The sequence below is a fragment of the Rhinoraja longicauda genome, chromosome 30 (assembly GCF_053455715.1).
Source record: "Rhinoraja longicauda isolate Sanriku21f chromosome 30, sRhiLon1.1, whole genome shotgun sequence".
NCBI classification, from domain to species: Eukaryota; Metazoa; Chordata; class Chondrichthyes; order Rajiformes; family Arhynchobatidae; genus Rhinoraja; species Rhinoraja longicauda.
The window spans coordinates 21,187,796-21,200,717 of NC_135982.1; the positions used below are offsets into that span (position 1 = coordinate 21,187,796).

At 44.8% G+C, this 12,922-nt stretch overlaps 1 protein-coding gene across 3 annotated transcripts in view; it reads left to right on the forward strand.

Moving 5' to 3' along the window:
• The first annotated feature begins 360 nt into the window (after positions 1 to 360).
• Positions 361 to 12,922, forward strand: part of rer1 (retention in endoplasmic reticulum sorting receptor 1) — a 30,690-nt gene continuing 18,128 nt past the window's right edge. Inside the window, exon 1 of one of the 3 annotated variants that reach the window (XM_078425595.1) lies at positions 361 to 379. The gene's annotated coding sequence lies outside the window, so the exon portion shown is untranslated. Of the gene's footprint in view, positions 380 to 9,399; positions 9,430 to 10,108; positions 10,165 to 12,922 lie in introns of those variants that run through there. The other 2 variants (XM_078425594.1, XM_078425596.1) reach the window with 2 other exon arrangements.

Below are 12,922 nucleotides of genomic sequence, written 5' to 3' on the forward strand. Positions count from 1 at the left end.
GGGAAGGAAGACTGTCATTTCTGTGTGTGTCTGGGTGGTAAATCACAAAACCGCAATGTAAGATTACATGGGAGTGGAAGCATAATCTGTAAACCACATGCATGTACCGTGCAAGGCTGTATTTTTGTGTTACTATTAATGTTGAAGAGAAGCTTTTCATTGATGCATCAGAATGGTGAATGGTGTCTCAGCCGCTGTTAGTAATTAACCACGTGCCGGCGCAGGTTTTCCTGTAATCAACAACAGGCAATCGATTGAAAAGCTGGGAACGGGACAACGGCAGCACGTCCAGACAAGTCTACGTTGAACCCAGCTACTCCCCAGGCTCCGGTCTGGTGCAAAACCCGTCGGTTGACCCCTTTGAACTACCTCAACCCTGGTAACCGGCTCCTTGATTTATTTAATCTGTTTTTCAACTGAGGAAAGTATTTTGCTTCCGCCTCTTAATCATTTTGTTTTGAATTTGTGATCCTTGGGCTTTGAACCTTTCTCCACATTAAAGAAAGCTCTGGATTTCTGCAGAATTTTAAATCTCCCAATAACCAATGATGCACTTTTTGAAGTGTACTCACTGTTGGGTTACGGGAATCACTGCAGATATGTTATGCAAAGTCTCAGAATCAGCATGTGATAAATAACTAGATAAACTCCCTCTGTACACAACCCGAGCTGTAGTCTATGCCCCACTGCCATGCACTTGTCAACCTTAATGTTCCTTTGCTCATGTTCTCTATAACTGCCCCCCATTAATCTCTTGACACAAGACACTGCAGATGCTGTAATCTGAAGCAAAAAGCAAACAGCTGGAGAAACTCAGCGGCTGAGGCAGCATCGGCGGAGGCAAAGGGGGTAGTCAACATTTTAGGTCAAGACCCTGCGTCAGGACTGAGGAGGTAGTCAGTATTAAGAGGTGAGGGGGAGAGGTGAGATGGGGGCTGGTTGGTGGTCGGTGGAACCAGGTGCGAAGGGAGATGTTGGGTGGATGGGGGTACGGGGGTGGTAGTGACCGGGGGGGGGGGGGGGGGGGGGGGGGGAGGCAAGGGAATGGAGCTGGAAGTCAGTGACTGGTGGGCAGAAGGGGAGAGGGAGTGTTGCTGGGAGGTGATAACCTCAGATGATAAAAACAGCTTTTTTTCCACGAGTAGTAATTCTACTCAATGACCTGGTTTATTTTCACCCACATGTTTAGATTGTAATGTTGTATCCTTGTTGTTTTTATGTGGTTATCCTCTATTCTTAATTGTGAACTGTATGTTTGTGTTGTCATTTGTGAGCGGAGCACCAAGGCACATTCCTTGTATATGCACATACTTGGCCGATAAACTTATTCAATAAATGGAAACGCAAGAGAGATGCTGGAATCTGATCAGTAACAATGGTGATGAGTACCTAGATAAGAGAGGGGCAATGAGAATGTGGAACCAGGTAGGAAAGAGAAATGAAACTGGAGGAGTGGAGGGACAGGAGAGGGTAAGAAGTAGAGGAGAGGGGAAGGAGAACAGGGGCATGGAAGCAGAACAGGGAACACGGGAGAGAGAAAGGATGGGGCAACAGGAGAGAGAAAGGAGCACAGAGGATAGGCGAGGGTTAACTAAAGTTGAAGGTTCTTACCACCATCTTTCAGAAGAGCAGCACCACAGATTCTGCCTGGGGTCGTTCAAATGCAATAGGATAAACACTGGATTTTCCAGTTTCTGGGAGCCACATTCCCTGTGCTCCCTTCTCTTTCTTTCAGTTTCATTCCCTTCCCCCACACTTTCCATCTGCCCATCTTCCGTTCCCCTAACCATTGCCTTACATCACATTCCTGACATCTCACATTCCAGCATCTGCAGCCTCTCTCTTGCATTTACAGCCCCTGTCTTCCCTCCCCCCCGCTGCCTGGCTATACCTGTCTATCCCCTGTCAGTATAAGAAGATAACTGCAGATGCTGGTACAAATCGAAGGTTTTTATTCACAAAATGCTGGAGTAACTCAGCAGGTCAGGCAGCATCTCGGGAGAAAAGGAATGGGTGACGTTTCGGATCGGAAACGTCACCCATTCCTTCTCTCCCGAGATGCTGCCTGACCTGCTGAGTTACTCCAGCATTTTGTGAATATCCCCTGCTGTCCCTGCCTCACCCCCTCCCTCTCACATCATTGTACCGGCTACCTACTACCCTTCACACTCTCAGTCCCGATGCAGTCTCTCCACCCAATACATCGACTATCCCTTTGCTGCCTGATCTGCTGAGTTCCTCCAGCATTTTTTTTTTGTCATTCATCTATTGTTTGGATGGCCTTATTCCCATGGCCGTTGTGGCCCCACTAATCGGAGATATTCCCTTCGTTCCATCCATCCCTCTCTCCCACACCCTCTTCGCAATTTAAAACCAAAAAAAACAAATTTGTTTTCACATTTTTATTCCCGTTTCCGACGGTGCTGATGATGAACCTGAAACCGCAGGTTAAACCCTCAGTCTGAAGAAGGGTCTCGACCCGGAACATCACCCATTCCTTCTCTCTAGAGATGCTACCTGTCCCACTGAGTTACTCCAGCTTTTTGTCCCTATCTTCGGTTAAACCCCGAACACTGGTGTTTAGTGGCCAAGAGACCAAAAGTACACTGGCTCTACCAGAGTTGTATGCTGGGGGCAGAGGGCTGGAGATAAGCATCTACTGGACTTGTATGCGCTTTATCTTCCTGCAAAGACCAGGCAGGATGCAGGCAGCTATTTAATTCAAGTCAAGTCAAGTTTATTTGTCACATACACGATGTGCAGTGAAATGAAAGTGGCAATGCCTGCGGATTGTGCACAAAAAAGAATTACAGTTACAGCATATAAATAAAGTTAATAAAGTTACTATAGTGTAGACAACATTTAGTCTCTGGAGTTATAAAAGTTGACAGTCCTGATGGCCTGTGGGAAGAAACTCCGTCTCATCCTCTCCGTTTTCACAGCGTGACAGCAGAGGCGTTTGCCTGACCGTAGCATCTGGAACAGTCCGTTACTGGGGTGGCAGGGGTCCATCATAATCTTACTTGCTCTGGATCTGCACCTCCTGATGTGTAGGTCCTGCAGGGGGACGAGTGTAGTTCCCATGGTGCGTTATACCGAACGCACTACTCTCTGCAGGGCCATCCTGTCCTGGGCAGAGCTGTTCCCAAACCAGACTGTAATGTTGCCGGACAGGATGCTCTCTACAGCCCCAGATTAGAAGCAATTACGGTATGCACAGCAATTATCGCTGTGCATACCAATGAAAGATGAACCACACACTTTGCTGAAAAAAACACTTTGCCGTGCCTTTATAATTGGAGTCGTCTGTCTGTCTGTCTGTCTGTCTGTCTCTCTCTCTCTCTCTCTCTCTCTCTCTCTCCCCCCCTCTCTCCCCCCCCTCTCTCCCCTTGTTCTCGGCTCCTCCAGCTCAGCCTCTCTGATCCAGTTGCTCCCTGCTCCCAGCCCTCGTTGCAGGATGCAGGCCATCTCGTGGTGAGGTGAAGGTAAATTCAAGTTCTCATTTCCTGAGAAACTCCACTCTCTCCTCCTCTCAGGCAGCCAGGATGTTTCCGCAGCGTTTCTGTTTGAAAAATCAGACACGATCATCTCTTAGTTTTCCAACTAGTATGTGCGGTCGCTGCTGTACCTTTGTAGTGTGACATTACTTCATTTTGCAACCTGTCCCAGTCTTGTATGTGGCCCAACATTGCTCAGTTGAGTTTAGTTTATTGTCACGCGTACCGAGGTACAGTGAAAAGCTTTTGTTGCGCACTAACCAATCAGCGGAAAGACGATACACAATTACAATCGAGCCATTTACACAGTCATCAGTGGCATAAATGCATTGCACATAGAAGGTATTCATTTGACGGTATAATGGCTGCATAGAGACATGTACTGATTGTATTGTATTCCTGAATATATGTTTAGGAATAAGGTTGGATATGACCAGCCCTAATAAAGGAGTTTCCCCAATATCCCTCCTCACCATGGACAAGCATGGATAGAGGGCATCACAACCTCACTCTCTTGATGTCCTCTTTGCTCTAGGGTCTTGCCTCTCCACTTTCCAGGATGAGTGGTAGGTTAGCGATGGGAAGCAAAAACTATTGGTGAACCCGGGGTCGCTTGCAGCCAAGGGGAGGTTGGGGTCGGTCACGGCACCTCCTGCCCAGGATCCTGGCCACTGTGGTAGGAACCAGGCTGTCAAGGTCGCTGGGGTTGTATCTGACGCTGGAGTGGACATTGCAAAAGAGTGGCAGAGGGACCAACCCAAATGGGGGCAATACCATTGCAACGTTATGCTTGTGTCACGTTGGGGACTAGAGGTAAAAGAGCCATTAGGAGGCAGTGATCACAACATGATAAGTTTTACTCTGCAAATGGAAAGGCAGAAGGGAAAATCGGAAGTGTCGGTATTACAGTATAGCAAAGGGGATTACAGAGGCATGAGCTGGCCAAAATTGATTGGAAGGAGGCCCTAGCAGGGAAGACGGTAGAACAGCAATGGCAGGTATTCCTGGGAATAATGTAGAGGTTGCAGGATCAATTTATTCCAAAGAGGTGGAAAGACTCTAAGGGGAGTAAGAGACACCTGTGGCTGACAAGGGAAGTCAGGGACAGCATAAAAATTAAGGAGAGGAAGTATAACATAGCAAAGAAGAGTGGGAAGACAGAGGATTGGGACTCTTTTAAAGAGCAACAAAAGTTAACTAAAAAGGCAATACGGGGAGAAAAGATGAGGTACGAGGGTAAACTAGCCAATAATATAAAGGAGGATAGCAAAAGTTTTTTTAGGTACGTGAAGAGGAAAAAAATAGTCAAGGCAAATGTGGGTCCCTTGAAGACAGAAGCAGGGGAATTTATTATGGGGAACAAAGAAATGGCAGACGAGTTAAACCGTTACTTTGGATCTGTCTTCACTGAGGAAGATACACACAATCTCCCAAATGTTCTAGGGGCCGGAGAACCTAGGGTGATGGAGGAACTGAAGGAAATCCACATTAGGCAGGAAATGGTTTTGGGTAGACTGATGGGACTGAAGGCTGATAAATCCCCAGGGCCTGATGGTCTGCATCCCAGAGTACTTAAGGAGGTGGCTCTAGCAATAGTGGAAGCATTGGAGATCATTTTTCAATGTTCTATAGATTCAGGATCAGTTCCTGTGGATTGGAGGATAGCAAATGTTATCCCACTTTTTAAGAAAGGAGGGAGAGAGAAAACGGGTAATTATAGACCAGTTAGTCTGACATCAGTGGTGGGGAAGATGCTGGAGTCAATTATAAAAGACGAAATTGCTGAGCATTTGGATAGCAGTAACGGGATCATTCCGAGTCAGCATGGATTTACGAAGGGGAAATCATGCTTGACAAATCTACTGGAATTTTTTGAGGATGTAACTAGGAAAATTGACAAGGGAGAGTCAGTGGATGTGGTGTACCTCGACTTTCAGAAAGCCTTCGACAAGGTCCCACATAGGAGATTAGTGGGCAAAATTAGGGCACATGGTATTGGGGGTAGGGTACTGACATGGATAGAAAATTGGTTGACAGACAGAAAGCAAAGAGTGGGGATAAATGGGTCCCTTTCGGAATGGCAGGCAGTGACCAGTGGGGTACCGCAAGGTTCGGTGCTGGGACCCCAGCTATTTACGATATACATTAATGACTTAGACGAAGGGATTAAAAGTACCATTAGCAAATTTGCAGATGATACTAAGTTGGGGGGTAGTGTGAATTGTGAGGAAGATGCAATAAGGCTGCAGGGTGACTTGGACAGGTTGTGTGAGTGGGCGGATACATGGCAGATGCAGTTTAATGTAGATAAGTGTGAGGTTATTCACTTTGGAAGTAAGAATAGAAAGGCAGATTATTATCTGAATGGTGTCAAGTTAGGAGGAGGGGGAGTTCAACGAGATCTGGGTGTCCTAGTGCATCAGTCAATGAAAGGAAGCATGCAGGTACAGCAGGCAGTGAAGAAAGGCAATGGAATGTTGGCCTTCGTAACAAGAGGAGTTGAGTATAGGAGCAAAGAGGTCCTTCTACAGTTGTACCGGGCCCTGGTGAGACCGCACCTGGAGCACTGTGTGCAGTTTTGGTCTCCAAATTTGAGGAAGGATATTCTTGCTATGGAGGGCGTGCAGCGTAGGTTCACTAGGTTAATTCCCGGAATGGCGGGACTGTCGTATGTTGAAAGGCTGGAGCAATTGGGCTTGTATACACTGGAATTTAGAAGGATGAGGGGGATCTTATTGAAACATATAAGATAATTAGGGGATTGGACACATTAGAGGCAGATAACATGTTCCCAATGTTGGGGGAGTCCAGAACAAGGGGCCACAGTTTAAGAATAAGGGGTAGGCCATTTAGAACGGAAATGAGGAAGAACTTTTTCAGTCAGAGGGTGGTGAAGGTGTGGAATTCTCTGCCTCAGAAGGCAGTGGAGGCCAGTTCATTGGATGCTTTCAAGAGAGAGCTGGATAGAGCTCTTAAGGATAGCGGAGTGAGGGGGTATGGGGAGAAGGCAGGAACGGGGTACTGATTGAGAGTGATAAGCCATGATCGCATTGAATGGCGGTGCTGGCTCGAAGGGCTGAATGGCCTACTCCTGCACCTATTGTCTATTGTCTATTGTCTATTGTGTCCTTAACAAAAATGAATTCAAAATGAGACAATAATTAACTACACTGGAAACCTCTGAAACTTTGGCCCATAAGTAATCCAGGGATGTGGTAAATATTGCACTCAAACACTGACTGGATTAAATTCAGCTGCAAACATTAAACAAGCCATTTGACACTAGAAATCAGTCTAACTATGGATACACAACAAACCGCCTCTGGTGGCTTTTAATAGGTGCTCATTCTGCTTTGAACCTTGGTTTCCCAATCATACGAAATTGTCCTGAAGTTACCAAAAATTAATCTTCAAGTCACAGCTGCAAGAAGAGGATGGGAGAACGTTCACAGTTAGAAAAAAACCTTGGAGGAAAAGATTATTTGACCCGCTGTCAGTTTAACGGAGTCAGTTTTCAATTGGTCAAGACGGAGCACTGAGGAAAGACATGTCTGCTGACCAGTGGCAAGTCTGCAAGGGCGAGGTGATTGGAGTTTGTGTGATGAACGGGTGTCAAGGTTTATGGGGAGTAGGCAAGAAAATGGGATTAGGAGGCAGGGATCAGCCATGATTGAATGGCAGAATAGACTCAATGTGCCGAGCTACAGTGCGTTCTCACTCACATACACGGCACTACTTCCCTTAACAAAAAAACAATAGGCCCTACAAACTATCAACTAGCACATACATTAAATTATACAATCAATTAAATATTTACAAATGTTACATAAAGAATAGAAGGGGTATTGGAAGGATATAGGCCAAATGCAAGAAAATGGGACCAGTTTAGATGAGGCATCTTGGTTGGCACGGATGAGTTGGCATGGAAGGGTCTGATTCTGTGCTGTATGACAGTATGATTGTAAATTACAATTACATAGTTGAACCAAACACTAGGACGGCAGTGTGCAGCTGGTAGAGCTGCTGCCTCACAGAGCCAGAGACCGGGTTCTGAAAAATTGGACTGAATCTAACATTTTTGAAGGATCCACTCCAACATCTGGCAATTCCACTGAATCTCGTCCCCAGCTGGTCTTCATATGGATCTGATCTCATATCCTGAAGAAATAAAACAGAGAATGCTGAAAATACTCAGCAGGTACCTCAGCGACAGAGATGGCAGAGTTGATACTTCACAACTCCTGTGACCAGGGTACAACCCTGACTCTCCCTCCACAGTGTGGAGTTTGCAAATTCTCGATGTCTGCATGGTTTTTCCGGGTGCTCTGCTTTCCTCCCACGTTCCAAAGGTGTGAATTGTCCCCAGTGTATTGTGGCAGGTAGAACTAGGAGGAGGAGCAAATTAAGAGGAAGGTTGGGATCATACAATGGGATTAGCGCAGGATTAGTGTTGATGGTTCTCGTGGACTCGGGCCGCAAGGCCTGTTCCCCTGCTCAATGAACTCTAGGTCTGGCAGCACCTGTGAACAGAGAAGCGGAGCTAACGTTTCAGATCAATGACCTTTCATCAGAACCGGCCAAGTTCAGATTTCCAGCATCTATTGCTGTTTATCTTTCAGTTACACATCCTGTTTTGTAGTTGTTTGCCTCAATATAATTGTCTCTTCTGAATTTCTGGCCTTGTGGGATAAAGGCCAACAAATTATTAGTTCTGATGACGCTTCTTGTGTAGTAAGGTTTCATGATTAACGTTGGTGGTAGTTTGGCAGCTGTAAGACCAAACAACCATCTACAGGTTTGAAATATCCCCAAAGCTGCCTGTGAAAGCACCATTCAGATCTAGATCCTGCACTGTGAGGTTGACAGAACTGGGAGAAAGTTTCAGAGGCTTCGAGGATCACTTTTCAATCCTCTCCAATTACAGGGCTGGTGCAGATAATTGGGAAACTAACATTGTACCATTGTTTGCAAAGGGACAAAGGGATAAACTGATCAATTTCAGAAGTGAGCAAATTATTGGAATCCATTCCAAGAGACAGTATAAATTTCATTGAGAAAGATACAGTATTATCAAGGACATTCAGCATGGATTTATTAAATCTGACTAACATAATTGTACTTTTTAAGGAAATAAAAAGATGTACACAGACACAAAATGCTAGTCAGGCAGCATTTCTGGAACAATGGAATGGGTTGGAACCCTTCAACACTGATTTTCACAGATTTTTAAAAATGTGTTTGATGTAGATTACTTGGATTTCAACAGACATTTGACAGGGTGCCCATGACAGGCTGATTAAAAAGAAAAAAAGCATACGGGATCCAACGAACAATGGCTAATGGACCCAAAATTGTTTCAGTGGCAGGAGCAGAGGTTAAGGATTGACAGGTGTTCCACAAGGTGACAGGAATTCCACAAGGTTCAGTACTCGGTGTTCTATCTTTTGCTATTTGTTGTCTATGTTGATGATTATTATCCATGTTGAAGGTATTTTGCTGTGGGGCAAATAGAAATATGCCCACTTGGTCAGCATGGACAAGGTGGGCTGAAGGGCCTGTTCCCACGCTGTTGTGTGGAGGAAGGAACTGCAGATGCTGGTTTAAACCAAAGATAGACACAAAATGCTGGAGTAACTCAGCGGGACAGGCAGCATCTGTGGAGAGAAGGAATGGGTGACGTTTCGGGTCGAGACTTCCTTCTCTCACACAGATGCTGCCTGACCAGCTGAGTTACTCCAGCACGTTTGTGTCCAACGTCAGGCAGCATGTCGGCCGATCCCCGCACCATCGATGGCCGTTGCCGATCGATCGATGCGAGCGGGCATCATCTGGCGGCGCCTGTGCGGGCGCGGGAGCGAGGCGGCAGTGACGTGTTCAGTCGGGAGCGGAGGCCGCGGCGGGAGGGTGGGTGGGCGAGCGAGCGTTAACTCAGGTAAGAGACAGGCTGGTGGGGCAGCCCGGCCCGGAGAAAGGCTCAGGCCGACGACACGATCGAAAAACACCTAACCCTAGTGGAAGCGCTTCCCTTCGTCTCCCTCCCCTTTCGTCCGTCGCCGCGCTCTCGTCGCCTCAGGGAAGCACCACGGCCTTTGCTGGAGTGGAGATTGCCGGCGAGGGCGCGCAGCACGCTGGGACTTGTAGTTTCGGCGGCAGCGGACTGTGGGCATCGCCGTGTATGACGTCACATCCAAACTCTAACTACCAGCGGGCAGCGGTGCGCCCGCGGACCGAGCGATAAATTGCTTCCAACATCAGCCTCTCAACGTCATTGAGTTTTCGCGTTGTAACTTTTGCAGCTGGGGTTTTCAGTTTTAGGCTTGGTTATTCCGGTTTAAATGCCATTATCAAGGCAGTGTCTTGGGGAAGTGAGTGTTAATTGCTGGGTGGTGCATTGTGGTGTGTAGAAATACTCATGAAGCAGTGTGAAATCCAGCTACAGTGTCCACAATGCGCTGTCGTCCCAGGGTCTGGACGGGTGCTACCCTACCCGAGAGCTGTCAGTCGAACCACAGTTTGTGACTCAATAGACTTCATCTCAATAAACTTTCACCTTTGGAGGTAAAGGCCGCAGACCCAAGTTATCTATATGCAAGCAAGAGTTGTTTCCTTTCGCGATGAGTCTTGGACTTCGCAGAAGGCAGTTCTGTTGTAGCGTTGGCATTTAAAGGTGAAACCTATTTAATTTGAAACAATTTATTGTAGTTAGTCTTCATGCGAAGTGATCGTATCGATCTCTTGCCTCAGATCACGGAAAACTGTTGACAAGTGAAGTGTAAGCCACAATCCTATGATATCAACCATATTTTCACTTAATTTCCGTTTATGTGGCAATAATTCTATAGTAGCCAATTGAAGGTTAATTTATATGAATTAGTTTGTTGAAGAAGTTATGAATCCTAAGAAAGGTACACATTTCGTCCTGAAACATTTTGATTAACCAATGCCGTATCTATGTATACTACAGAGGGCACTTTGTTTCTTGTCATCTGTAAATATGTAATCATGTATTGCACTCCTTTCATATTATTTGGTGTAAAACTGTAGCGTGTGGCCTGAGTACATTTGTTGGTGACGTCAGGAATTTGTTGCAGCAAGATAATCTGAAGTTTCTTGACACATGTTACATTTTGCTGATAGTCATTGCGAGAACAGAGAAACGGAAGTGGCCCCTCAACCTGTTTTGTCATTCAGACGGTTCATGGTTGAGCTACACTCGTATTCTACAAACATCAATCTGAACTGTCCACTGTTTGACATTCCATCCTCGTCAGGGGTTCCAGAGATAGCTTACACATAACTTTCGATTTCTAATTTAACATAATTTTAATTTCCAATCAATAATCCAGAATATATAGTTATCTCTCAGTAAATTTATATTCAATACGGTTTTGTGGATTTGGTACTGCAAAGATTAAGATATTGGAAAACACAAAACAATTTGGGCAATTAGTGAGTACCTCATCTATTTTAGCAATGTCAATACCAGAGCATACCTAGCTGAATCACAGTCTGTGCTGAGTTGGTTGATCGCAGCCAAAATAACAATTAAGATTAAAAGTGTCTTAAGTCTGAGAGTTGTCATTTGTTGATTTATGTTGGAATCATATCTCAGCAAGAGCTAACTGCTTCAGCTGAGGGAGGGAAAAATAAAAAAAATGTACACAGTATCAATTAATGAAATTTGTACTGAGTATTTCCAAAATATCAGAAATCTTCCCCATGCAAAAGTACTGAACTCCTAGTGGGTCTCTCTGTGATCTTTTAATAACTTTGAGTGGTGAGCAAGTTGAAGCAATGTGGACAGGTGACAGAACTGACATTTTAAGTGTATAGTTCAGTATTTAAATCCTTCAAACCATTATTGGATTTCAGATGCAATGGCATTTTGTAGTGAAAGTCTAGTTAGCTGACAACACAATTTGAATCATGCATTTCAGTTAATTTAAGACAGGTTTTGAAAGAGTTCCAGGAGTTTTGTTCTTTCCCGTCTAAATTACAGAAAAAATGTATGCTCTGATTGTATCACTGAACTTTTTTGTTAATTAGACAGATACTTAAGTTCAAAGAATCCAGAACAGGGTAAGTTTCCATGTAATCATGTAAAAGTAAACAGAGAGATATAGACACAAAGAACTGCAGGTGCTTGTTTACAAAAAAAGGACAAAGTGCTGGACGAAAGAGTCTTAAGTCAAGTCAAGTCAATTTTATTTGTATAGCACATTTAAAAACAACCCACGTTGACCAAAGGTTTGATAGACTTTTATTTAATTATCCAGTAGTCGTTTTGAAAAAGAGCAAATAAATAATTTGGAATAATTCTTCCACTATTTTGCTCAATGAAATCCCATAGCAGACAAGCTCGTCACATGCCACTTGCTTCATATTAGGCATTGTACACAAACGCAGACTCACTCGGTGACAGTTTTGCTGAACACTTACACTCGGTCTGCCGAGGTCCACGGGATCTCCTGTTTGCTAACCATTTCGACTCCCCTTCCCATTCTGACCTTTCTGTCCATTGCCAGAGTGAGGCCACACGCAAATTAGAGGAACAGCACCTCGTATTTAATTTGGGTAGTTTACAACCAAGTGTTATGAATGTTGAATTTTCACATTTTAAGTAACTTCTACTAAAACTCCCATTCCCTCCTCTCTTGCACGTTTCTCCACCTAGTCAACTAACCAGTTCCACAGCTCACCACATTGTATCCCTCTTTAGATCACACTTCCCGAGCTAACAATTGGCCTTCCAGGGCACCACCCTGCCTGAGGTCATTTGTTGTTGGCCCTGATTCATTCTGATCTTTTCTTGTCTCTTCCCACCCCCTACTTTCAGTCTGAAGAAGGGTCCCGTCCCAAACACCTATCCTTTTTCACCAGAGATGTTGCCAGACCCTCTGAGTTATTCCAGTAATTTATGTCTATGGTATAAATCAGCATTTGCTGTTCTTTGTTTCCATGTTACTGCACTACTTATATTGGGCTGTGTTTCAGACTGTTTTGTTGGGAAAGGTGAGAATATTCTAATAGTTCATATATAAGAACATATTTGTTTTTTTACTTTCCTGTAAACAGCTAAAATGGGAAATATTTGTCGTCAAGATTGAATTGAACTTAGCCTCCACTCAAGATTGTCAGGTTGTCATTGTCAAGGCAGCTCATGAATGGGAATTCTGTGACAGGCAGACACAGAAAGTGGGAGGCACAGATTGATTCAAGATAAGGAATTTGGGAAGGTGCGGAGAGCTTATTATGGGTAACTTCTCATTGCCTTGAATTATAGTGGATCTTTTTGTCTAATCGCTGTGGTATAACGATGGAATACCATCGAGTGAGTGATTATCACTGCATTATATTCTGTAGGTAGGGAATCCATTGTCATCTGCTGTTTTCTCAATCAGTGACATGGTTGATGTCAGCTATGC